Source organism: Neomonachus schauinslandi, chromosome 4, assembly GCF_002201575.2.
Source record: "Neomonachus schauinslandi chromosome 4, ASM220157v2, whole genome shotgun sequence".
Lineage (NCBI taxonomy): Eukaryota > Metazoa > Chordata > Mammalia > Carnivora > Phocidae > Neomonachus > Neomonachus schauinslandi.
In genome coordinates this window covers 28,678,826-28,706,636 of record NC_058406.1, presented here as the reverse complement: position 1 = coordinate 28,706,636, position 27,811 = coordinate 28,678,826, and the positions used below count along the sequence as shown (strand labels likewise).

The 27,811-nt window shown below is 51.0% G+C and overlaps 1 long non-coding RNA gene across 4 annotated transcripts in view; it reads right to left on the bottom strand.

The window, feature by feature from the left end:
• Positions 1 to 782: 782 nt before the first annotated feature.
• The window catches only part of LOC110575236, a 65,707-nt gene continuing 38,678 nt past the window's right edge, over positions 783 to 27,811 (bottom strand). For 3 of the 4 annotated variants that reach the window (XR_002480015.1, XR_002480014.1, XR_002480016.1), the window contains exons 2-8: positions 25,539 to 25,619; positions 17,778 to 17,884; positions 15,713 to 15,834; positions 9,120 to 9,270; positions 8,398 to 8,500; positions 6,993 to 7,230; positions 783 to 1,325 (exon numbers count right to left, since the gene is read on the bottom strand). This is a non-coding gene — a long non-coding RNA (uncharacterized LOC110575236). Of the gene's footprint in view, positions 1,326 to 6,992; positions 7,231 to 8,397; positions 8,501 to 9,119; positions 9,271 to 15,712; positions 15,835 to 17,777; positions 17,885 to 22,608; positions 22,646 to 25,538; positions 25,620 to 27,811 lie in introns of those variants that run through there. The other variant, XR_002480017.1, reaches the window with a different exon arrangement.

The following is a 27,811-nucleotide window of genomic DNA, read 5'->3' as shown; positions in this document are numbered from 1 at the left end:
GTCAGAAAGAGCAGGGTGTTCCTCACAAAGAAGGTAACATTTGAGTAAAGACCTGAAGGGGATGACGGAGGGAGCCAGGAGGAGATCTGGGGGAAGAGCATTCCAGCAAAAGACATAGCACATGCAAAGGTCCTGTGGCAGGAATGTGGCTGGCACATTTGGGGAACAAGGAGGGTAGTACGGTTGGAGGGAAGTGAAAGGGAGGAAACAGAGACCCTCACAGGTGGGGAGATTGAGCATGTGGAGCTTGAGGTTGCTGTGATGACCTCGGCTTTCCTCCACAGGAGGTGGGAAGCAGTGAAGGTCCTGAGCAGGCGAGTGATGTACTAGGACTTGAATGTTAACAGGATCAGTGTGGCTGCTATGTAGGGACCAGACCACTGGGGAGCGGGGAGGATGCTGGTGTGCAGCCCTCTGCTGGGAAAGTAGCGGTGGGGATGGCGGCTGGGTTCTGGGTGCGTTCTGAAGGGGGAATGAGTTCTGGGTGCATTCTGAAGGGGGAATACTCTGAACACTGGGCATTGCTTCCAGCCCTGGCATTATTTCCGCACAGGTCTTTTGTCCCCATCATAGAAAAGGACAGAAAAGGAAACTCAGGTCCAGAAAGGTCACACAGCCAGTGAGTGAGTCAATGCGAGGTTATCCCAGCCTGAAGCCCGACTTCTTCACACTCCACTTCGGCGCCTGCCTGGGCAGGATTCCAACAAGGAGGACATCTAGCCAACAGACCCCAAGAGAGGAGAAAAAGTCAGGACACTTACCAGCTGAGAAGTGTCCCTAAAACATCATCTTACCCAGCTTTTTCTGTACATTAAAGCTCAAATAATACTTATTGGTCTTAAGTGCTTTTATTTTCACTTACACATTTTCCAACTTTTAATCAATCTTTTTTATTTTAAATTCCATCCAAAACCATCGGTAAAGGGAGAAGACTGTAAGGGGGTTGGGGGGAATCATTTGATGATGGCAAGATAAGAACTGAGGAAACTGGCATGATCCATCACACTCCTGTTCCAGCACAGCTGTGGGCCGGGCCTTGGGAGCCTGGGGCAGACAGGGAAGACAGTCCCCATCCCCGCGGGGCAGCCGGCACGTGCGGGGAACCATATCCAAGCGAGGCTGCCTGGGAATGACCCGGGCAACTGGGCAGGGAGGTCCAGCCAGGGAAGGCTAGAATCCAAACCCAGGCAGGAGGGGAGGAGCCCCAAGTCACATCCTAGAAAAGTTCCAGCGATGGCAGAGGGACCATCGACAAACAGCTGAGCTGGGGCACACGTGCTCCGAAGTCCAAGCCGACAGATCTTCCAGCAGGTGGTGAGGCCGCCCTTCAGCAGGTAGGAAGAATGGGAGGGACACCGCAAAGGGAAGGAGAAAAAGTCATGAGTTCTCGCTCTCACTGCTGCTGGGGGTGAGGAATAATATGCAGCGGGGGAGGCGACACTTTTAATTTAAAAAGCCAGGAGCGGGCACCTGGGTGGCTCAGTTGGTTAAGCGTCTGCCTTCGGCTCAGGTCATGATCCCAGGGTCCTGGGATTGAGCCCCGCATCGGGCTCCCTGCTCCACGGGAAGCCTGCTTCTCCCTTTCCCACTCCCCCTGCTTGTGTTCCCTCTCTCGCTGTATCTCTCGCTGTCAGTTAAATAAATAAAATCTTTAAAAAAATAAAAATTAAAAAATTAAACAAAAATCCAGGAGGGACGCCTGGGTGGCTCAGTCGGTCAAGCGTCTGCCTTCAGCTCAGGTCGTGATCCCAGGGTCCTGGGATCGAGTCCCGCATCGGGCTCCCCACTCCGCGGGGAGCCTGCTTCTCCCTCTGCCTCTGCCTGTCTCTCTCTCTATCTCTCATGAATAAATAAATAAAATCTTTTAAAAAAAAATCCAGGAGGCTGTGTGGTTCTGGGGCTGAGTCTACATGTGAGATGGACATAGGGAGGCCCTCTCCAGAGGCTGAAGTGGGCTTCCAAGGCTCATCTGTCCCCTCCACAGCAGCCTGGGCCAGGTCTGCAAGAGTGAGTTGCTAGAAGGGAAGGAAGGAGGAACGGAAAGAAAAATGGAGAGAAAACAGGGAGCTATAGCAGCCACATCCAAGAGTCCATCCTGCGCACCTTGATACAGCCATGCCTGCATTCAGAAGTAGATACCAACACCTTCACAGGTAGATGTACATACCCAGAAATGCACCAGCCGAGAGGCACAGCCATGGAAGCACTCACTAATGCAAGTACAGGGCAGACTTACAGATACTGAGGACACACCGAAGCACAGAGGCCCTGGAAAGGACACACGTGCTGAACAGTGACGCTTGCATTGATGCCAACAGAGAGGTGTGGAGCCGTGTCCACAGACACTGACAGAGGTGGCAGACATGCACCAGATGGACGCACCAGTGTGCACACACCTGCACAGATACCCGCGCATACAGGTGGAAAGGTATAGACACACACGGATATGACAGATGTGTACATGCAAGCAGCTCACCTACACACAGATGTGCAGACACACACAGACACACAGATGTGCACAACTACATAGCTCTGCCTATTCTTATACTGATATGTGATGCATGTATGCACATTTACAAGAACCCACGTTCCCAGATGTATCCTGAGATGCATGCACACACACAAAGGCTCGCTCAAGGACATGCTCAGGCACTGCCAAGAGCCAGGCACACGCACACAGCTGGGCTCTGTTCTGAGCTCAGCATCCCCGAGCCGGCCAGTTTCGAGCCAGGTGCTCTCCTGACCCACCCCTGCCAGCCACCAAGCCCTGGTTGGCTACCTGGTACTCAGGCCCTCCCACCATGTCTTGTCTGCCCGTTGGCCCCAGGCCAGGCCCCAGGCTCCAGGATGGCAATTGCCCCATTCTCCCAGGTGCCGACTCAGCCAAATTTCACACCCATAAGTGGAGCCAGGCCAGTGGGGCCTGTTGCAGCCTGCTTGGGGCATCAACGCGGGGGTGGCGGGAGGGAGCCAAGATCCTGTAGTGGCAGAGAGAAGAGCAGCCCCAGCCGCTGCGCAGGCCTGCCTGGCAAGCCTGCTTCCTCTACTCCAAGTCATCCACCCTCTGCAGGCCTCGGGCTCCCCACCTCTGAAATGGGACAACGTGCCTATCCCGCAGACTGTGTCAAGAGTACGTATCACCTCCCGGGTGAAAGAGAGGTTTTGCCTCACCTTCTCTTGTCTCTTCCTTACAATAGCTATGCGACACCAGTCGAATCGCCCATGTTACACTAGGGAGCAGAGCTCTGAAAGGGGGAGTCACTTCCCGCAGGGAGCAGACAGCCCGGGAACCCAGGTGCCTGCTGCAAACTCCAGGTCATTCCCCATCAGTAAATACACAGCGCAGGAGCTGCTGGAGTCCAATCACTCGCCCACAGCAGACATCATTAATCGATCACAGTCTCTTCTGGGGAATCCGACTTGGCCTGGAAATCCTCCTCCACACACCACTCCAGGCAGACGTTCGTAATTGGCCAGAGTTGGCAGCCAGCATGAAGCTCACTGCCATGCTGCCACTACCTCTAATTCATCTCATTCAGAGGGCGGATGGGGCGACTGAACGCTTCGGGAGAACACAGGCGATGTGCCTATCAGAGGAATTTTAGCACCGTTTCCAAAGGCTATTGACATCCTAGTCCCCCGCCCCCCAAGTCTCACTACCTACACTGGGGTGGGGGGTTAGGGACAGGTCACTGCCGTTGCTCTATTTCACAGAGGGAGACACTGAAGTTCCGGCGAGTGCATCCAGGGTCACACAGCTAAGAGCCAGAGTGGGAGTGGGATTCAATCATTGACTCCTGTCTCAGTGCTCTTTGACCCTCCCTGGCCCCAGCCAGACAGGCCAGGCTGTAGTGTGGGCCTGGGGCAGCCAGGGAAGGAGGGGGACAAGAGGGGCCAGTCTCCTCCCAGCAGAAAGGAATCAACCCTACAACTAATTGGTTCAGAGTGCTTCTTTTGACCCTAATTAGCTATTTGTCATGTCTCCATTTGCATACCAGAAAAGATGCAAATTTGCATATTTGTAAATGAGGCTGAGCCTGGATGTGGGTTCTGGAAGAGCTTGGCGGTTGCTGGCAGGCAGGGAGGCAGCTGGCTCCTGCCACTAAAGCATGGGCCATGGAGCAAGGAGATTTGGAAGACAGCTCCTTGGCTTGGGGCTGCAAGGTGCTCACAGAGGAGGTCAGACAAGATGGCCTGCTTCGCTCCCTCCCCTGGGGCTAAGTGGTGGGCAGGGAGAATGGGTGAGCCTAACGCTGCTATTTTGATTAGATGAAACAAGGAGGGGGGGAATATAAAGTAATTTCAGGACGCTCTGTGCTGGGAAGCCTTCTGTTCCCGTCCTTGGATAGAATCTGTAACACTTGCAAAGGGGGGGGACGTCTCCCTCCACCTCGATAGAGAGGATGAGGTTTGGAAGGGAATGGAGGTCAGGGAGAATCACACCCTCCCTCCCTCTCTCTCTCTCACATACACACACACAACACACACACTCCAGACTCTCAGGTGCACACATACACTTGTACACACACCTACAGTTCACTTGCACGTGCACACATACGCACCACGCACAGAAGCCTCTGCCCCCCCAGGAGCACCCTCACACACGACACCCCAGACCCCCAGAGATACACACACAGCTCTAACTGGAGAGGCACATTCGCACATGCAGACATTCCCAGACTTCCTGCCACATACACATTCACGCCCTTACACATACAGACACACACTCAAACACTTGAACATAGATGTAGGCATACAGACTCACTTAAGCTGTGCGTAAATATTTACATACACACACACACACACAAGATATACACGAGAACATCCTTGCTAAGACCAAATTCCCTGGCAAATTCTGGAAATTCTGAGCCTTTTGCCAGAGTTTCTGGTGCCTCTATGGGAGGAGACAAAAGAAGCTAGGTGGCCATCCTTCCTAGAAAGGGAGCAGGTGTATCCCCAGGGAAGTGGACCCCAAGGAGGGACTGGTTCTTTCTCTAGGAAAGCAATGACTAGCCAATGCCCCGGTGCCTTCTGGGTTTTTGTTTAGGGCTTCAAGCAGGGTCCGGGCGGGCCTTGACAAGCACGAGAGCATGGGGGGGGGCGGGTCGGGGGAGCAACGCTACAGTGTTGGGGCCTGCCATGCTTTGAGCGAGGAAAGCATCATGCTTCCTCCGATTTCCATGTTGACCTCAGCAGCCAGTGTGGAACGAGGTGGCACAAAGCTGCTGCCCCTTCAGGCACGTGGGCGCCAAGAGGCCAAGCTCAAAGGGAGCCCCAGACCCATAAGGCTTTCCAGGATCTGGGGCCCAGGTGCTGGACACGGGGACCTAGAAGCCCAGGGTCAGGGAGCAAAGGCTTCCACCACTGTTCCCATCCCCAGCATCTCCTCCCCAGTGCCTGCCCCCCAAAAGGCAAGCTAAATAGCTCCGTATTTGTAAATTAAATATAGCTGTACTCCAGCTTTCCAAAGAGCTGGGAAGGAGAGAAGGAGAAAGAAACAGAGAGAGAGGAAGAGAAGAAAAGCTGCCGCCCTCAGGAAAGTCTGGCTGGTACAGATTGCCTGAGTCATGAATATTCATCTGGCGAATGAGGAGAGCAGGAGTCTGCATAACAGCTCCACCCACCCAACTGAAAGAAATGTCACCGCCTTTGCCAATAAAGTGCCAAAGGAAGCCGGTGGAGGCTGCCAGCCAGACGGTGCCAAACTGCTGACTTCCACTCCCAGGCGTGGAGAAAGCACATTGTTTCCGGCCCAAGGAGCCGCCACTCGGGGCTGGGGGAACGGAGCTGGCTGCGTGGAGAGGACCGGGAAGAAAAGTGACACCCGCCACCACCACCCACGGGAAGCCTGGTGGGCAGTGCGCCTGGGCCACAGCCCTCCCCGGCGCCCCTCCAAAGAGGGGCTCGAGCCAACCGTTCAAAGGCACCCACTCTGGCCGACCAGCGCCTGGCGAGAGCTCCATGAAGGAGTCTCAAGAGGGTCTTCACAACTCCTGGATAGTGACCAGAGGCCAGAGGCTGGGGGACACACTGGGTGTTATTTTGGGGCCTAGAAGGCCACAGTCACCTTGGCCCCATTTTGCAGAAGGGGACACCGCAAATGCAGGTGACTCTTCCCTCTCTGGGTCAATCCTATTGTCTCTTCTTCCGGAAGCTCTCCTCTGACCCCTTTCTCTAAGACAGAGTCTGGCTCTCCATCCTCGGCACCCACCCCCCCCCCAGTCCTGAACACTTGCCTGGATGCCAGTCCTTTTCCTGCCCACAGCTGCTTCCCCACCCCGGGGCTGTGAGCTCGAGGGGCAGGAGCTGTGGCTGACGGATGGGCCTCAAGTGTTCCAGCCCAGCACAAGATACAGAGAAGGCATCTTGAGCAGTTTGGCCAACGGAGGCATTTTCCTCCACCCATTCCCATCCCCAGGCCTTTTCCATAGCCCTGAGTCCTTCCTATCGCCCTGACCTTGCTTGTCAAGTCCCCAGGAGGTCAGGCCTCCTGTCCCAGCAGCTCAGCCTGGGCCCATTGGGATGGGGACAGGTGCTGAGCGGCTGGCCTCCTGTCCCCAGGCCCTGCTCCCTATGAAGAGAGTAGAGAAGTTCCAGTGCCCCTCAGACCCCATCCTCGTGGCGGCACCCACTCCATGGTGTTACAAACCGGCCTGGCCTGCCCGCAGGTCTACCACAGCTGGCTCTCTCCAGTAATTACCTCGATGAATGGAAGAAGCAGAGCTGGAGAGAGGACGTTCTCTTAGTACAGAAGAGCAATTAGGGCTGCTCCAGTTATGTAAAGTTTGGGATGTGTATTTGGGACTTAATGAGGATATTTATGTGTTCGCATCTTACCTTCACAGACTGCTCATTTCAAGCATCCCAAGTATTCTCAGGCCAAGTACATAGCAATACAAGCCAGGGGACAGGCTCCAAGGGAGCAGTACCGCCTCTGGGTAGCCCCTCTCTCAGGGTTCATGGACCCCCCAGAAATCAAGGATGACACCCACCTGGAGCCTGGCTCCCTTCTTCAGCATCCTCGGCAAGTCCATATTCTACTCAAGGCTTCTGGGGACTGAAACTCCTTTTTTGCCTCCTTCATGGTTAAAATATCAGCAATTGTTGTGAAGTTCTTCCTTGAACTGAGCCAAAATCTGCCTCTTTGCAACATCCCTGAATTGGCCCAAACATTGTCCCTGGGACCACACAGGACATGTCACTCCATCTGTCCCAGGTCAGCCATGAGTCCTGCAGAAGTTAAATGGGTATTGAATTGAAAACGTTGCTGTGGTTAAATAAGTTTGGGGGAATTCTACATCGGTTTCCTTGTTACAGGACTTCTCTGAGCCATGGGGCACCTGGTTGGCTCAGTCAGTTAAGCGTCTGCCTTGGGCTCAGGTCCTGATCCCAGGGTCCCCGCTCGGTGGGGAGCCTGCTTCTCGCTCTGCCCCATGCCCATGCTCCCTCTCCCTCTCCCTCTCAAATAAATAAATAAATAAAATCTAAAAATAAATAAAATAAATCTAAAAATAAAATAAATAAAATAAATTTAAAAAATAAAATAAATTTTAAAAATCTAAAAAAAAAAAAAGGACTTGCCCAAGCCTTTACTGTGCTCACACGCACTGAGCTGAGGGTGAATGTATTTGCTCACAGAAGCCTTTTCTGTGACACAACCTCACAGAAACCAGGGTTTCTAGAAACCAGGGTTCTAAAGAGCACATTTTAGGAAACACGGCTTCGGCACGTTAAAAGCAAACATTTAATTCCTTGGTCTGAGCTCCTTCAACATTTCTCTTCCATTGGGCATGATGCCTGGGCCTCTCCCCACTCTGGTCCCCCACTGTAAGCGAACTCTGCCATATGCCCGTGTCCCTCCACAGCTCCAGACAAGCTCTGGCCACCGACTGTCCAGAAGAGCCTTTACCTTCACTATCCAAGACCCCATTTTCCCACTGATGTGCTCAAAACACCATTGGGAGGATGGGCAGCTGAATCCCACTGAGCGTCATCCCTGAAACTCTTCCCCCCGCCCCTTACAAGCCACAACTGAACCTCAGCTCCTTATTCTGCTCTCAGACCCCACATTTGGAGCCCACAGGCAGACTTCCTGTAGGCCAGGTGTTCCTGCTGTGCCCTCCCTGGACAACAAGATGGTAAGCCACGGTGAGCCCCCAAAATATCTGGGCACCAACTAGTAATTCCCACACGTTCAGGCTTTTTCACACCATCACCCGAAGCATACATTTGTCCCAGCATCTAATCCCCGCAGACCCACCGACGGAGCACTCCGAACATCCTGGGCTCCAGACCCAGAAGTCTTGCGGGGCCAAGGCCGTAGTCCACACCTGCACCGGGGGGCCCTGGCTCCACCGGGCCTCCGGTCTCCTGTGCCTTTAATCACTCCCTCCATACCTGCCTTCTCATCATCCTTCAAGTATGTGTTCAAGCCCAGGCATGGAAAAGAGGCTCATCTCACTGGCCCAGTCCAGTAGATTTTAGTGGCTCCCCGGCCTGGCTGTTGGGAAAAAGGCGTCAAAACTTCCTCAGGTTCTGTAGACTGGTTAGTGATGCCCGCTAGTGTTGGGGAGCGGGCAGGGTGGCCCCCACGCCAGTTAATGCCATCCCCCAACAAAGCTCAGTCCCTTTCCCTCAAATCTACTCCCCCCAGGCTACAACCCTCCTTTCTCCCATAACAAACACCCAACTCCCATACACGCCCACGTGTGGCCCCATTCCCCCACCTAAACGGCTCCCTCCAAGGTCACCAACAGACTCCTATTTGTCAAGTCCTGTACCCTCTCCCTGGTGTGAGTGCCTCTGCAGCATTAGATATGGTTGACCTTTCTCTGGAAATTCACCCCCGCCCCGTGGAATTCCAAGGCAATCCATGTCCCTGGTGGTTCCTCGCCCTCCTGACAATTCATGCAGCTCTTCTCCCATCTCATAAATGTGCCATGTTCCAGGGCCCAATTTCCAGCCTTCTGCTGCTCCTGCCAACGCACGCCCTCCCTCTGAGATCTCATCCACAGCTTGGTCCTTGGGAAAAGCCCCCTGTGCCCCTCACATGTGCCCCTAGGATCAGCCCTGCTGCCTACAGGCCACCACCACAAGCCAAAGATCTGAAAACCCAGCACCTCCTCTCTCCTCCAGGACCGGCTCCCACTCTGGATTTTCCACAATGCATAATCTTCCCAGGCTCCTGGATCAAATTCCTGGCTTGCGTCTTGATTCCTTATCCGCATCCATTAAACCACCACGTGCTGAGTCCTCTTATTTAATATTTATCTAATTTCCAAAATAAAAAATAGCTTTATTATTTATTCTGACTGAAGAAATGATGTATTGTCAGTGTAAAAAAAAAAATCAAACCAATACTTAAAAGCATGAAAAAGAAAGTAAAAATCACTCAGATATAACCACTCCAGCATTTTGGTGAACAGCCTTCCAGACATATCTCTATGCATATATACACATAGAGATCTATGTATATAATTTATAGATGAGGGATTGTATTATACATACTGTTCTCACTGACACCTGCTTTTCTCTCTCAACAATATGTCATAGACATCTTTCTATGTCAATAAATAGAGCTCTGCAAAATTATTTTAATTACTTCATAGTATTCCATTGTATGTATGTATCGTGCTTTATTTAGCTGGGTCTCTATTGATCCTTTAGAATGTTGTCAAGATTTTACTCTCATAAACAATACTGTGGTAAATATCCATGTGCATATCTCGTTGCTTATTTTTTGCAATTATCTCCTTAGGATAAAATCCTACAAATGAAATTGCTGCAATAAGAGTATACTATGTCCAATTGTGTCGCTCTGCCCTTCCACAAATGTACAACAATGTACTTCTCAACAGTGCCCCAGCATGTCTGCCCACACCCTCTCCAGCCCCGGGTTTCAATGTTTGGCCAAATCAACAGACAGCAAAAGACACTCATTTTACTGTCTTTGCTTAAATTATTAGTGAAAGTAAGTGAGTATCTTCTCGTGGGTTTTTTTGTTGTTGTTGTTATTTGTAATTATTTTCTTTGTGAATTGCCTGTTCGTGTCCTTTGCCCATTTTTCTAATGAGATATTTATCCTTTTCTTAATGAGTGGTAAGAGTTCTTCGCACATTTGAGATCAGATTAAACAATTATCTCTCGTATATGCTTTCCCTTTCCTCACTTTTCTTTAATGGTCTTTCTGGTACTTAAATTTTTAATCTTCGGGCACCTGGGTGGCTCAGATGGTTAAGCGTCTGCCTTCAGCTCAGGTCATGATCCCAGAGTCCTGGGATTGAGTCCCGCATCAGGCTCCCTGCTCCTTGGGAGCCTGCTTCTCCCTCTGCCTCTCTCTCTGTCATGAATAAATAAAATCTTTAAAAAAAAAAATTTTTTTTAATCTTCATATATTCAAATGTATCAATCTTTTATTTTATGATTTCTGATATCCCATCATGCTTAGAAGGGAAGTCCCCACCTTAAGATGATCAAAATAGTCATTTGTATTTATTCATTTGTATTCATGAAGACTCTGTAGTCCTCATGGTTTGGTCTTATTGGAGTAAGATAGAAAACCAGCTTGTGTTGTAATGGCTAGCCCATGCCAACACCATTTATAAAATAGCCCATATTTTCCCAACTCGATAGAAATACCATTTTATTATATACAAAATTCCTTAAATACTTGGATCCTTTCCGAACTCTCTATTCTGTCCCAGTGATCTGTCTATGCTTACATAAGAAGTTTAATTATTGTCCCTTTATAAAACATTTTAATATTTGAGAGGGTAAATATTCATCATTTTTCTTTTCAAGAATTTCCCTTAACTACTCTACTTTTTTACTCTTCCAGATTAGCTTTATAATTATTTTTGTCAAATTTTTAAAAAATCCTGTTGGGGTATTGATTGGATTATCTTAATTTTGTACATTCACTTAAGGAGCATGGACAGACTCATAGCATTAAATCTTTTCACCCAAGAACTAGGGATATTTATCCAAGTCTCTTTTGTATCCCTCAGGAGGGTTTTCTGGTTTTCTTCATGCAAATTCTACATGTTTCTTAAAAAGCTTATTTCCAGGCATTTTGTGTAATTATTTTCTTCTTGACAGTGTGGACGAGGCCTTTTATTTTACCTTCTAGGTAGTCATTTTGTAAAGAGAAAAGCTATTAGTTTTTGTATATTGTTTTATTACTGGCCATTTTACTAAACTTTATTTTTTCTGATTGTTTTCAGGAAATTATCTTGGGTTTTCCAGATAAATAATGATCTTATCTGCAAACTATGATTATTTGCTCTCCTCTTCCAATATGTATCTTTTTCATTTCTTGTCTAATGATAATGCTTAGCACTTTAGGAAAAGTGTTTTTAAAAATACTGATAACAACAGCTGCCGTGGTCTAGTTTCTAACTTTAAGAAGAATATATCTAGGGTTTCACCAACCTAATGTCTCCTGTGCATCCTTTCTACTCCTGTGACCACTATCCTCATCCAGCCCATATTAATTTGTCAACCATGTCATCACAAACGGGATGAACAAGGGTACAAGCTTTGAAGTCAGATAACCTGTGTTCAGGTCCTGACTGTCATTTAGCAACCAGACAATCTTGTTATGTTATTCAAGATTATTGAAATTCAAAAAAAAATGGAGGGGGCGGTGTTGTAAGGACTAAGTGAGATAATCCACACACTGTGTGCAGTATCTGTAAATTATCGTTTTTAGGTCTTAGCCCCCAACTTCTCCTTCCAGTCCCACCTATATCCCACTCTTAGGTTGACCTTCCCCAATACCACTGGGCTCATAGCACTCTACCACACCCTTCCCTGCTCACAAGCCTTCAATTATCCCCCACTGCCTAGAGAATGAAGGTCCAAATTCTAAACCTGTCTGAGATCTTCCATTATTCAACTCCAAACTTTCTTCCAGCCTTACTTCCTGTAGCCTAATGCCACCCCCACCCATCACACACCCCTCCCAACCCTTTACTCCAGCCTAGATGTTCTCCTCCCTAATGGCTGCCTCATACCAAGCAGGTCCTCACTCTCCACTCAGATCCCTATATCAGCATTTAGTCACAAGTAATACAAAATTAAAATCTAAATGGGTTTAATAAAGTGGATTTAGCAGCTCACTTAATAGAACAGTCCAGATGCAACATCCTTCAGGCACAGTTTGATCAGGGCTGGAACAACATTTTTCTGTGATGTTTCAGGCTCTTCCAACCTCCATATGTTTACAGTAGTCTCTGGTTATGTTCCCAGTCACCAGATGCCTGCCAGGAATTAGATCTACAAGCTACCTCGTTCAAATCCAGAGAGATTGGATGTCTTTCTCTAGTCATCTAACAAAAATTCTGACCTTCGTCTCACTGGGCCAATCTAAACCAATCCCCGTGACTGTGTGTTGATTGGTTTAGAACCAACCCATGTGCCAAAAATGGGTCCGGGGGAGAAGGATTATCTTCAATGCCTACCAGGACTCCTCTCCAGAGCCACAGACACCATTGGAGATGGGTCGGTTGTTGATGACCTCAACTGCCCTACAACCTCTTCCGCATGACTCTCCCGGGACTCAGGCTTCCTTTAAGGCCCAAGTCAAGCCCCAGAGTTCTGATAATGTGCCCACTCCCTTTTAGCTCCCACAGTCCTTACTCTCTGCTCAACACATGGTGAGCACGGCCATATAGCATTTATTTATAGAGTCATTGTCTATTCCTCCCAATTAGTAATCACAGAACTGATTAATAAAGTCTACAAAACACTTTATACAAGGTAGCCCTTTCAACCTTCACAACAATCCTCTGAGACTCAGAGAGGTTAAGTGGCTTGCCCTATGTCACACAGCCAGAGATTATGTTGCCCCAAACGCCGCTGCAGTAAGCTCGTGCTCTCTTTCTCTCTCTCTCACACACACACCCCCCCGCAAGCCCTCCTCCAACTGCCAACTGAGGCCCAACCCAAAGATGCAGAAACCCCCCTGGCACCACCTCCTTTTTCCCCACTTCCCCTCAATTTCTAGAGATCTTCGACTTCCTCCCAAAAGTACAGAGAAAGTTTTCTTGCCAGACAGCAGTTTCTAAGATTTGTGTGACAAGGCCGGGTACAATTCAAATGACTCTGGGTGATTTAATCTGCTTGGGGCTGGGGTGGTAAATCAGTGTGGCCCAGGCTGCCACCGCCGCCCCAGAAACCCACGAGCCGAGCGGCTGGTAGGCGTTTATCTGCAGATCTGCAGGTGCGTGAACCGAGTCCCGGAGAGTTCCCCTCCGCTGCACTCAGAATACATTTGGAGGGTCCTACAGCCCACAGCCTCTCCCGGCCTACATGTTCCACCAGAAAATAACATTCCCAAGGATGCAGCCCCAATTCCTCCCTCCCTTCCCCGCCCCCCGCGCTGTCAGAGCAGCTCCCCCCGCCCCCCAGTCCGAGCCCACACCCGACTTCTCAGGGAAGGAGACCAGCGTGGGTCAAGCTCCCACTGAAACGGCCGCCTCGCTGCCAGGTCCTTGCGCACCCACACACATTCATTACCTCATTTCATCTCCACAACAACTTAATGAGGGAGGCATGTCCGTCCTCAGTTTACAGGTGACTTAATTGAGGTTCAGAGCGATTAAATAACTCGCCCAAGGTCATTACACAGCGAGCAGGGGAGGGCAGAGCCAAGATTCAAATCCAGATTCATAAGACTCCCCAGTCCTCCTCCTGTGGCATCCACCCCTCTGTGGAGGCCAGGGAGAAAGTAAAGGGTAGCTGCCCCTGGAACCGTGTCATTTGAGAAAAGAGAGGGAACAGTCCCCGGCTGAAGAGGAGTTGTTGCTCGGAGTGAATGAAACAATAGTTTTTCCCACACAGGAGAGATGGCTAAGGAGAAGGTAGTCACACTTATGAGGCTCCTACTGTATGCGGAGCAGGCGTGCCTACATGGGAGCCAAGCACCAGATGCTTGACACCCAGCATCCTCCCTAGGAGTCCATAAACAGTGGGAGGCTGGTAAATATTTCCCAACCAGCAGGCTGGAAGAAACAAAGAGACCTGATTTGTAGCATTTGCCCATTTCTGGGGTGTAAATACTCCCACTGTGGCCAACTTGGAGCTACCCATGGGATGGTACTGACCACAGAGTTGAGAAGAGATGCCCTCGGTCGGTTGTGGAACCAGCAGGAACCCACTCCAGCACACCACTGCTGTAAGAGTGGTTTTATTAAACCCACTCAACAGTTGAGATCATACAAAAAGGCACTCGGGCCTGAAATCCATTTCTTTACAACTTTCTACATCCACGTTCTGTCCACAGCCCCATATTCCCTGAGCCAGGGGCAACACAGGGAGCCAGGACCACCAGCCTCTACTCTCCGAAGGTGGGCAGAGTCCTGTGAAGCCCCGAAGGGCAGAAGGAGACCAGTGGGCCGAAGTCCAGCAGACCAAGGTTCAGCATCAGGGAGAACTTTCTGAATGCCCCTCCAGGCTGCCAGGAAGGCAGCATCTCGTCATGCCTGGCACACAGTGAATGCTCAAGAAAGAATGAATGAAGAAATCAGTAATCGAATGAATGACAAAGCCATTGCATTGACTCTTCAAACTCACCAAATCCAAAACTGAATTCATTCATTTTCTCTCTCCAGAAATCTATCCCCCGCCCTGCCACCGCCCACAGTGTTTCCTGTCTCAGTGAGGACCACCAAGCCAGAAACCTGGGGGCCCTCGACTCTCCTTCTTCCTCACTACTCACATGCAAGCAATCAGCAAATCCTATCTCCTCCACGTCCTGGTTCCTCCTGAACAGATGCTGCCCATGACATACCCGCTCTGTCCCGTGCCTCAGACCGCAACCATCTCTCGCCGAGCAGACCCACGGCACACTAACTGCCCTCCTGGCACTCCCCCCAGGCCCGTACCCACTCCCAGCCCCTATCAAATACATCATCAAAGCTGTCCACGTGATCTGTCAAAGTTGCCCCTCTGAGCATGTCCCTGCCAACCCTTCCATGGCTCCCCATTACCCAGAGGATGGAATGGAAGCCCCCTGGTCCTCCAAGGTCTGGCCTCATCTCCGGCTCCCATTTAATCCCTTACCCCCTTGTCTACTACACGCCGGTATTGATTCTGGAATGACACCAGACTTCATGGTGTCCTCCCTCACACCTCCCTTCCCCTCACCTCAAAAACTCCTTTAAGACTGAAGTAAGATGATCCAGAAGATGATTCCTGGGGGTCTTTTCGACTAATATTTCATGATGACTCTAATGCCAAGCCCTCCCTTCTGGATTTTATAGTCACCTTCTCTCTTCATGGGACCCTACAAGGGTCTTTAGGGGCCCTCTAGTTCAAGTCCATCGTTTTATAGAAAGAAAATCTACGGCCCAGAGAGGGAAAGGGATTTGCCCAAGATCACACGGCAAATCAGCAGTGGCAGAGCAGGGGCAAGAACCAGGCACCTGCGTCGCAGCGCAAGATTCTCTCTTGGCATCACACTCTCCACCCTGATCCCCTGATTCCAACACAGTCGTCCTGACTACCCCACCCCGACTCACCTCCCCACACCCAAGCCAGATTAGCATCTTTCCTGCTTTTGCTCACACGGCAACAAGGCCATTCCCTCACCTCCATTTAGCTTCCAGGGCGTTCCACCTCCAGGAAGCCCATCCTGGTTATCAAGCCAAACATCCTTCCCCAAACCCGCTGTATTGGTCAGAACCCAGCAACTAGGGTTTGGTTCACTCACAGTGGTCGTGTCTTGCTCCATCTCGCCAAGTAGGACACCCAGTCCTCAGGGCTGACCAATGTCTCATCTTCTTATTTTCCTTCTCCTCCTCCTCTTTCTACATCCTCCAGCTCGATACGCAACTGCTCAAGGTAACAAAGGATAGCGAAAAGAACATGGCGTCTGAGGTCAGGCCCATGCAGGGTCAGATCCCAGTTCTGTATATCCCTGACTGCTCGATCTTAATCTATCTGCGCCTCAACCTTCCTTATCTATAAAATGGGTCCTACCTCCCAGGGTTGCTCTGCAGACTGAATGACGTCACCCACATTACAGGCCTAGTATTAAGTGGGCTCTTGTTAAATGACAGCCTCCTTCCCCACTGCCTTGCTCAGTGAATCCCCAAGACACTCGGAGAGAAAAGCTCCTCTGGGCTGGGAGGCGGGCAGAATTGTGGACCTTTTCTCTCACTCCCATTTTCAACAGGCTATGAGCAGCCTGTGTGCAGAAACGTGGGGCATATCCAACCCCCTTCCCCACCCCCAACAATCTGCTTTAACCTTCCTATCTCAAATGTCTTGTTTATTTTAATATCACCCGTTTCACTTTTCTGTGCATGCAAAAAAAAAAAAAATTATAAAAACAGATTTAAGAGGAAAAGAAGTATTTCATGAGGAAAACTGTCTGCAGCCCTGTTTCTCTCTCAGGAAAAAGTGGCTGTGATTCTGGCATGAGAGAGGGAAGCTTAACCACTTCTCTTCACCACAGCTGCCAGGAGAAGTGCATTTCAGAGTGGAACAGAACCTCCAAATGAAACAGTATGTCTCCCAGCCAGGCGCTTCCTGTGCCCAATTCCGCTTGGCAGGTGACACCCCCAGCTCAAGCAGGGATCCAGCCCCGACATGAGCAACTCGCAAGGCTCTCTGTTTCTGCCCACCTCCCGCGCGGAAGGACCAGCCCAGCCAGGCCCTGGCAGGCCACTGACCTCCAGGATGAGGCTCTCATCCTGGGGATGAGAGGGAAAGGAGATCACTGGAAAGGGTGTGGACCTGTCTGGCCAGTGGCCAAGGGGACCAGGACCCCTCCCAGTCCCTGAACATTCAGGGACGAGCCCTTTCCTCTCCCCAGATGAGGGAGGTTTAGCATAAAGATCAGATCCAAGACTGGCTGCTCAAAACAAAGTTCAGAAAACCCGCTGCTATTTCCCCTCTTTCAAAGGTGTCATTTCGGAGAGCTACTCTGGATGGAATCCAAGGGTTAAACTCCAGAAGGGCTCTGCCTCCCCCCACAAACCCCCCCCCAAAAGATGAAGAGCTGAGAAAGCAGAAAATAGCACATGACCTCCAAATATGCACAATAGAGACTGCCCCAGGGCAGAAAGCTGGCTGGGCCAGGACAGTGGTCCCCCTCCCTTATCCCAAACCCCATACCTTTATTAATGTGGCCTAGTGACTTGTACTGAACTTACTGTCCCTTGAACTCTTTTTTTTTTTAAGATTTTATTTATTTATTTGACAGGGAGAGACAGCCAGAGAGAGAACACAAGCAGGGTAAGTGGGAGAGAGAGGAGCAGGCTTCCCGCCGAGCAGGGAGCCTGATGCGGGGCTCAATCCCAGGACCCCGGGATCATGACCTGAGCCGAAGGCAGACGCTTAACGACTGAGCCACCCAGGTGCCCCTGTCCCTTGAACTCTTAAATCCCTTTCAAATTTTATCTAGTAGTCAAGATGGGCCCCAGCATTTATCCCTGTGACATTTCATCATGCTAAATTTCCCTTATCACTCCACATCGTTGAGATCTCTCAGGATCCCGTCTTTCCTATCTGAGCTTTGCTCTGTCCTTTTTCTCTGTTCTATCACCTCCTGCTCTTATAGGCCTACACCCTTTATATCTCCTTTTGGGTCCTTGACATACACTGGTCAGAACAGGGTAGAAGGCAGAGCCCCACCGCTCCCTCTGAAGACCTTCACAGACTGACCTGGTGCCACCTCTATGAACATCCCAAGGTTGTCATTCAGCCAGACGGGAGCCCCCCCATGCCCTCACAGCCATCCACCATGTCCTCGAGAGCAGGAGAGACCCTACCTTGTGTCTCAGGAGGCAGTGTGATATGACAGAAAGTTCCAGGCTTGCGTCCAAGCCCCATCAGTCTTGGGAAAGTCATTTAACTTCCTGGATCCTTCATTTCTCATCTGTAAAATGGAGACCGTCACCTCTCATGCACAACTTGTGAAGATTAAGATCGTATATGTGAAGTAGCCAGCTCACAGCAGGTGCTCAATAAATAACATACCCCTCTCCACTCCACACAAGTTCGTTTTCCTCACCCACCAGTCATCAAAGCCGTCAGGAATCTGAAAGATTTGCCTGGTCTCAGTGAACCCAGGCTGGCTCTAGGAATCACTGACTTCTTTAAGTATCACAGATGTCACCATCCGTACGAGGCCCTCGCGCTAATCTGAGATCAGCCAAAGCCCTGGATCTTTTTTATGTGAACACCTATCAAGGCAGTCTTCCCTTCCTGGATCTGTGCAATTGTTTATTATTTTTTTAAAGATTTATTTATTTATTTGAGAGAGAGAGAGAGCACGCGAGGGTGCACCCGCAAGCAGGCGGAGGGGCAGAGCAAGAGGGACAGAGAGAATCTCAAGCAGGCTCCCCACCGAGCACGGAGCCCGATAAAGGGCTTGAACTCACAACCCTGAGATCATGACCTGAGCCGAAATCAAGAGTCAGATGCTTAACTGACTGAGCCACCCAGGCGCCCCTATGCAATTGTTTAAATAAAACAATAACAGTAGTAATACAGCCTAATCCTTCCAATTCCACTATGAAATAAAAAGTACCTCCATCTTACCTATGAGGAAATTAAGGTGCAGAGACCTTCGAAAGATCACACAGCGGGAAAGTGTGAAAGCTAAGCACAGCTCTGTCTGACCCCGAACACCATACTCTCAATATTAGACAATATTTCCTAAATGCCGGCCTAAGGGGCGGGACGGGGGGGGTTGTCTCTAGCCCTCTTGCACTTGTCTTTTTGGGCCTCCGCCCTGAGTTCACTTGGTTGAGCACCTTTGGGTCCTGATACTGTCAGCCACAGGGGTGGCCACGCCTCACCCCCACCTCCCGGCAGTTCTGTGCCCACCACCTTCACATAATAAAAGGGACTGGGGCGCCTGGGTGGCTCAGTTGGTTAAGCGACTGCCTTCGGCTCAGGTCATGATCCTGGGGTTCCGGGATCGAGTCCCGCATCGGGCTCCCTGCTCGGCGGGGAGTCTGCTTCTCCCTCTGACCCTCCTCCCTCTCCTGCTCTCTGTCTCTCATTCTCTCTCTCTCAAATAAATAAATAAAATCTTTAAAAAAAATAAAAAATAAAAAAAATAAAAGGGACTGGACTGAGGCACCAAGCCCATTGCTGCCTGAGACCGGGACCAGTGGGTTCTTTGTCTTGGCCCCAGGGGCTGATCTCCACACATACATCCTAAGCTCCTTGACTCCTGGGCCCTTGACTCCCCCACAGCCTAAGCCCGGGGCTAGCCTGGCCCCTCTTCCCCAGCCCTTCACCAGGACCCAGCCACCTGCTGCTCAGCCCTGAAACCTCTGAACTGACCACTGCCTCCTGAACCCCCAATGGCCAGGATCCCCACCTGCCCAAGGGACACCCCAAGGCCCGTCCTCCCAGCCACGTTCTAGACTATCCAGATGCCAAGCCCAGCCACCCAGGACAGCTAACCTCCAGCACTGACGACCAGCCTTCCCCCCTCTGACTCCTCCCGGCCCAGGGGGCAGACTGGTTGCAGGGTGAGGGAATTCCCTAAGTTTGGGGCCCAGGCTGCCCATGGGAAAAGGAGAGAATGGACACAGGAAGCTGCCAGGGCTGGGGCTCAGGCCCATGGCCACCAAGGGGACAGCCAGTCAAGGAAAGGACTCCTGGAGATCCCAGGGGAATCTATCGTGGGTCTGTGGGCAGGACCTTGATCATGTCCGGTCTGGATGCCCAGAATCTGAAGCCTCTATCAGAGGACTGCCCCACAGGCCTCAGGGGATGGAGCTTTGGAACAAACCCACCCGCATCCCAAACACAGTCAGCCCACAGTCAAAAACACAGCCCCTTGACACTCCCATCCCGCAAACACTCGCTTTACAAACCCACTCAAAAAACACACTTTGCAAATCCACTCGGACAGAAGCCCATCCAGTCATTCAATAAACACGGGCCAAGCACCTGCCACCTGCCAGGCGTCATGCTGGGCATGGGGGATACATCAGTAGCCAAACCGGACCAAGGTCCTGCCCCTTGTGAGGTCTCTCATTCTCACAGGGACACCAACGGTAAAAAATGAACTTAAATAGGGGCGCCTGGGTGGCTCAGTCATTGAGCGTCTGCCTTCATGATCCCAGGGTCCTGGGATTGAGCCCCACATCAGGCTCCCTGCTCCACGGGAAGCCTGCTTCTCCCTCTCCCACTCCCCCTGCTTGTGTTCCCTCTCTCACTGTGTCTCTCTCTGTCAAATAAATAAAATCTTTAAAAAATAAATAAATAAATAAATAAGTAAATCATGTAATGTATTGGGAAGTGATAAGGACAGGAGAGAAATTAAAACCAGACAAGGAGAATCAGGTGCCTAGGAGGAGGCAGGCAGCAATTTTAAGTAGAGTGGTCAGGGCCTCATTACAAAAGGGACACTTGAGACTTCCGTAGCCACATCTACATGGCCCGCGGCTCCTGTGTTGACAGCACAGTTCTAGACATTTCCATTCACATTACCTCCCACAGTCAGGTAGATACTCCCCGTCACAAACGCCAGAAGACCTACTTAGGGAACCAAACACCACAAACCTGAGCCACTCCCGGCAAGAAGGTTGATAAATGTCACCAAGTTCGTGCGGACGCCCACAGGACCCCACTGCCTCTTCCAGCTCATGTCTTCTCCTTCTTCCTCCATGTACTGCCTAAACCCACTGTCCTCACCTCGTCTTCTCCACCTCCCTCCCTGACACCCTGAAATCTGTTCCTCCATCCTCAGAGCTCCCTCAGAACTGCTCCTGGAAAGGGAGGCAACACTCTCTTTCCTAAAAAGTACCTTTCCCTCTCGCCTGGCTTTCCACACCTGATCTGCCCCTCGCTGACGGCCCCTGCCACTGGTCCACATATGGGACTTTACGATTAACAGCACTTGCAGGAAAGGAAAGAAACGGATGCTCAGGAGAACACTTGAAGGAGACGATAGAGTCGTTCATTCATTTGTGTGTTCATTCAGTGCATATGTATTGAACATTCACAAGGACACCTGTGCCAGAGATGATTCTAGTGGGGGAGACACGCGTGAGCAGAGCAGCTAAACGTCCTGCCCTCATGGCGTTTATGCTCTGGCAGGGAGAGAGAAACCATAAACAAAATAAATACGTAAAGATAGAGTGGCATTGAATGGTGATCAGTGTTATGGATGAGAGTAAAGTGGAAAAGGGGGGCGGGGCCTGGGTGGCTCAGTCGGGGAAGCGGCTGCCTTCGGCTCATGTCATGATCCCAGGGTCCTGGGATGGAGCCCCGAATCATAGGGCTCCCTGCTCAGTGGGGAGTCTGTTTCTCCCTCTCCCTCTGCTTGCTGCTCCCTGCGCTTGTGCTCTCTCTCTCTCTCTCTGTCAAATAAATAAATAAATAAAATCCTTAAAAATTAATAAGGTGCCTGGGGCACCTGGGTGGCTCAATCGTTGAGCATCTGTCTTCGGCTCAGGTCATGATCTCAGGGTCCTGGGATCGAGCCCCGCATCGGGCTCCCTGCTCAGCGGGAAGCCTGCTTCTCCTTCTCCCACTCCCCCTGCTTGTGTTCCCTCTCTCGCTGTGTCTCTCTCTGTCAAATAAATAAAAAAATAAAAATATATAAATAAAGTGGAAAAGGGGTAGGAGGGGGTGCAATTTAAAACAAGGATGTCTTCACGCTCACAAACACTTCCACTAAGCAAAACATACAGATCATTTCTCAAACTCACTGTCACACACACATACACACACACACACACACTCACACTAGACTCACAGAGTCCTCTCCACCGTGAAAAGTACACTCACACAAACACACCCACACACGCATACACACACACACACACACACAACACACCTCCACATGAACGTGCACACAAACACACTGCACGCGCGCACACACACACACCCGAGCCCAGCTTACTCAGAAACACCCCCTCATGGTCACCAGAGACAAGAAAGGCAGAGCTGGTAGGACCCTCGGTGGCCAGAAGAAAAGGCAGGCCAGAGAGGGACACCAGCTTGCCCAAGGCCGGCGGCAGGCTGGGTGTGACTCCGGCCCCAAGTTCTTCTCCGGCCCCATACACCACGCTCTCCCCTGTCCCTAGGCCACCGACCTCAGCATGCGACAGAGGTTCCCACACTTGTCAAAACCCACAGGCAAGCACACAGACCTGCGCGCAGGGACACACACGCAGACATGCACATTCACACCAAAACACAAGCCTCATTCCCCTTTTGCAGGCAGTGAGGTGGGGTGATATTTGGACAGCTTCTCGCAGTTTTAGCTCATCCCCTTCACGCTCAGCCTCTCACCCCCGCCCCTCCCCCTGCCCATGGCAGCCGTCCCAGGCACCACTGCATTTCCCTGGATGGCATGCATGTCGTACGAAGGCATCATATGTGAATGGGTACAATTGTGGTTTGCAAACGGGGTGGGCACATTTGTATCTATCCATGCATGGGGGGGGGCGTTGCCATGTGTGAGCACCTTTATATGTATGTGCAGGTGCACGTCTGTGCACATGTGTGTGCACGTTCCCAGGAAGACAGAGAAATTTATCATCTAAATCTTGCTTCTCGGGGGGATGAAAGCAAAGCAAAGTTCAGGTTTAAATCACACCACCACGGGCAGGAGGGGTTCCCTCGCCTTACATGATTATCTGCGTGCAGTGTGCAGCGGAACGGACTGGCAGGCAGGAGGCGGCGAGCAACCCGTCAGCGGGGAGTCATTTGTTGTCTCCAGGCCCTTGGGACGTGCCGTGGCCGCTCCAGGAGCGGGAGACCGGGAGTGCAGCGGCAAGGAGCCCCTGCCTGTCCCAGGTGCTAGGAGATGGGGGAGGAAGGGGCTGACATCCGGCTCGGGCTTCCCTGTGCTACAGAAAAAGCAGAGACCAGGCAGGAACCTCCAGGCCAGAGAGAAGCCCAGGCTGGAGGGAGGGTCCAGGCAAAAGGTAGAACAGGTCCCAGGGCAGCCCCCACCCTGCCAACCTCTCCCTGACGAGGAAAACACCCACGAGGAAAACACCCACAGGGCTCCGGGAAGTCAGAGCCTGAGGCGTCTGCTTGACTTTTCTCCCTGGCTCGGCACCTCTTTCCCATCTCTAGCTCCATCCCTCTCTCTTTGTTTTGTGTGATTGCTCTTTGTCTCTCCCTATCTCCCTGTCTCTGGGATTCTTTTATCTCTTTGTGTCTGACCCTTCAGGCTTCTCCCTCCCTCTGCCTGCTTGCCCCCTTCAAGTCCCTCGATCAGCTCTAACTTCAAGGCTCCCCTCTGCGGACCCTTGTCACCTGTTACTGTGCTTGTAACACATCACACACCTCCCATAGCATGTCTTCCCCCCTCGAGCCCCTTGTCATTTGGGGGACAGGCTGAGAGAGCCGGGACTGGAAACCCCACTGTACAGATGAGGAAACTGAGGCCCCAGAAACTAGGAGGCTTGCCCAACACCAGGCAGCAGGCATGGAATTAAAAATTCAGGTGTGCTTCCATTGTGTGACCACACCACCTGGAAGCATGAGCAGTTCTCCCCAGTACCCCAGGCCCCAAAGCGAAGAGATTTCAAGAACTCAGTGCCAAAAAACAGCTCATCCCCAGACCAAGCCCTGAAACAGCCTTCAACTCACTAAAAGTCGTACAGAACATAAGCACTGAGATGGGAGGCATGGGGCCTCTGTGTGTCCTCCCGCGGACGCCCCATCACCACCCGACTCTGCCCCCAAGTCTGAAGTGTCTGTATGTCCCACATTCCCTGGGCCCACCTGGAATGGATGGGCTTCCTGCTTCTTGAGAAGGTGCCTCTCGAGGTCTCAGTCTTCCCATTTGTACAATGGGAACCGTGGGTCTTGCTCACACTGCTGAGCCAGGCCCCTGCACCCGAAACACAGCGCGTCCTCTTCCTCTCCAGGGCCCCGATCCCTAAAAGACCTCTGACGTCAGCCACCAAGAGCCTTCGGCCACCTCTGAAGGATCCCTGTACTCCCGTGGGCCCACACTGGCTTTGACCACGTGGGCAGCCCGGCAGCGACCGCGAGGCTGTGGGCCCAGAAACCGAGCCCCATCTGCGGCAAGGTCCACAAGCCTCCTGAAGCCTCCACCGCCGCCTCCAGCCCCCACCCGAGAGGCGTCAGCACCAACGACCCGCCAGGGCCTGCCCATTTTCCTTTCTTTTCATTGCTGGCTCTGCACGCCGTTATAGAACCAGGTCTCCACAGAGTAATTTACTGGCAGAATCTCTCCCAGAATCCAGCTTGAAACCAAGCTGTAAAAACAGCTTCGAGTGTAAATAATTCATGCAGACAATATGACTTTTTTATGTAAATTCGGTGCATTAACCCTCTATTATAATGATGGACGACAGATAGGGGCGACGTTGCCTTGGTAAGAGCTAATGGATGGCCGCCATAAATTCACTGCACATTTTATTGTGTTGCTGGAAATTGTGCCTTCAGGCAATGCTGTTTACTTTTATGTAAAACTCTAGGTTCCCTAAATATTACAAATATTTTACATCTAGCTCCTCAGCATTTGGGCTCTGCCCACAAATCAAGCTTTCTCCATGTGAGTTGTAATTAAAGGTTTGTTGTTTTTTTTTTTCCTGGGACAATTATCTCCAACTATAAAGAGAAATATTTTTCCCCTTTAGATGTTCCGTCATTGACTTATTAACAAATCCTTTGAAGAAGGAGGTTGTAAGCGACTCGCTGTGGTACTTGGCACGAGTGGGTCGGCAAGAGAAGGGGCGCTGTGGGTCCAAGAGCTTAGTGGTTGGCTTTTATGTCTGCCCGCCACTCTGGTTTATTTACACATATGATATTCTGGGCCTTCCTCCCCTCCCCCCTTCCTTTCTATAATTCATGACCACTTTAGCAGGGTAATTCCTCCAGCCACCTTTGCAAGAGATTGGCCCTTTGCAAGCCCCGAGCCCACGCTCCTCTGGGGGTGTAGACGGCGGGGCCTCATGCCTGCAAGGGTCAGAAGCAGAGTCTTCACAGATGGCTGCCCATACACAAGCTGATTCATCCCTCTCTTGCCCCCCAACCCACTCACAAGGCCCAGAGCGCCCGGGACGGAAACTGGGGTTTCCTGCATCGATTCCCGTCCAATCCAAGGTGTTGGAGATGCCTTTTTGGCTCAGTCCCTGCCCAGGCGGAAGTCATGAGGATGCCACTGAGTCTTGCCTGAGGGGTCTGGGAAGAGGAAGGCCGAGAGCCTCAGAAGCTTCTTAATGAAGGGAGGCAACAGCTGGAGCAGCAAGCCTCCTTAAAAATAATCCTCACCCTTGTTTATTATTGTCATCAATATTAATGGCCACTCTGTTAATATTCATATAGCTGCATTAACATCATCCAGAAGCTCCTGGGATCTCTAAGCACTTCTAATGGCATGTGGATTCTGCCTCCAGGGCCCCCACCTCTCCGCCTGTCCCTCCCCACGGGCATGACACCCAACCAACACAGGTCCCAATCCACCCTCCCCTCTGAGCGGCACCTGCCTTTGCAAAGCCAGAGCTACGCGGGATTTGGGGTCATCTCAAAGTCTCAGGGGCTCTGCTGTGAGGAGGGCACGGCGAAACGTTTCCTACCTCTCCAAGGGGCACAGGAAGCTTCTGACAAAGGTGGCTCAAGAAAGAAAGATAGTTCATTTCCCCCCAAGGGCTCATTTCCTGCAGTCAAAAAAAAAAAAAAAGACACGGTTAAAAACAAAGATGAGATATCATTTTTCACCCATTAGATTGGCAAAGATAATTATAATAATAATGGCAACAGCAGCGACCGGCTTGCTTCCCATACATGAGCGTTGTGCTTAGCCCTCCGTGCCGGCTCTCACTGAATCTCCTGACACCTTCGAAACGCAGACTCTGCTTACCCTCTGACCCAGCAAGTCCATTTTTAGGCATCATCTGCATGTTAATAGTTGAAACCACTGCTCCCTCTAAGTGACACCCTCTTGCTGTTCCCCTCCTCCGCATCCACCTACCCTTTCCCCCTCCATCCCCTGACCCTGTCTCTTGCCCATTCATCTTCAGACCTCATTGTCACCGCCTCAGAGAAGCCCTCCCTGACTCCCGAGTCTAGGTTACCTTCTCTTGTCTTACTCTCTCACAGCTTGAACTTTTCATTCATGCTTTGAGCACTTTTCCTTTGTACTCCGTATCACGTGCTTCTTGGATCATTATTTGTGTAAGTGCTTAAGACATAAGCTCATGGCACAAAACCGCTGTCTCCCCTGCTGGCTGGGACTGGATGTCCTGTCTCCTCACTACATCATAAACTCTGTAAAAGCAAGGACTGACCATGTTGTTTTATTCACCCTTTCGATCCCTACCCTGGCCCTGGGTTGGCACATAGAATGCACTGGATAACATCTGTGGTGTGAATGAACGAACGAATGAATGGGTGAATGAATGAATGAAATTCACAAAGATATATGCACATAGAAGTTCATTGCGGGGATATTTATAAAAGCAAAACAAGCATGGAGGAAAACACATCACCATCAGCTGGGGACTGGGTCAGTAAAGTGTGGCACTTCCATGTACATAATGCAGGCATTCAAACTGCGAGGTGGATCTCCATGTATTGATATGAAGGATGTCCATGACATATTGCTGAGTGGGGGGAAAAAAAAACAGGTGACAGAACAGCATGTGTCGTCTGATCTCACTCAGGGTAGAGCTGCATACGTGGAATCTATTTGTGTATATTTATGCACAGAGAGAAGTCTGGAAGGACGTTCACCAAAATGTTATGTGGTTATCTCTGGATGGTGAAATCTGAGGTGATTTTTACATTTTTCTTTGAACTTTTCCATATTGTCTGAATTTTTTGCAGTGAGCATATGTATCCTTTTTTACAAAATGATAAAACTGCTTTCAAAAGAAAAAAAAGTATAGGTACGTTGGGCAAGTATGGGAGGGGTGCCTTGGGAGGGGCTCCATCCGAGGCCAGGGGGACGAGACAGAAGCCGGGGTGAGGGGCTGTCTCCCCTCTGGCGTGGGCTGGGCACACCCCGGAGGCCCCAGCAGAGGGACATTTAGGGCCAGAACCCCCCACCCCAGCCCTTCTCCGGGCACACCACGCCTGTCCAGAGTGGAGTTTCTAAATAGGGATTTCCACATTTGATTCTTCTGACATGCTTTACCGCCTCAGAGCTGTTTTGCAAAATTCATAGGGTTTTCACAGGCTCCAAGCTTCCTGGGACCAATTCCATTCTGAACAATAGCAGAGTGTCTGTTTGCGGGCGGGGTCAGCCCACCCCAGAGCCACCTCCCAGCCTCTGTGAGCTGGGACTGTGGGGCTGAGTGTCGAGGCCACGGCATGAAAATACATGAGCTTGCCCTTGTCCTTGTCCTCGTCCTCGCCCTCCTCCTGTGGAGGCGAGGGAAGGAGAGCAGCTGCCCCCCTCCCTGCCCTCCGGTGCCTGAGGGGGCTCTCCCCCCAGGAGGTGAGCGAAACAAAGCCCTTCCCAACATCCCTCTCTTTCTACCTGGATCACCTCCTGCGGGGTGACCTAAGAGCCACCTAAAGCCCTCAGAAGCTAATTGACTTGGCCAAGTCAAGGTCACAGGGCAAGATAATGGCAGGGTGCAAGATGGAAACCAGAGTTCCTGCTGCTTGCCCAGTGCATGCCTTAATTTTAAAAAGGCTTGGTGCCCCATTCCTAAGATCAATCCAAGAGGTACAGCAGCACGGTCATTACCCCCAAACGAAGCCACAAAAGACCCATTACTGGGTTCCCTGTCCTTAGCCCTGCCCTCCCTCAGTCAGTACCCAGGATGATTTCTACACAATTTACTCACCAGCCATTCCTCTGCTTAAAAGGTTTCTGTGGCTCCACACTGCCTATTGCCGGGCC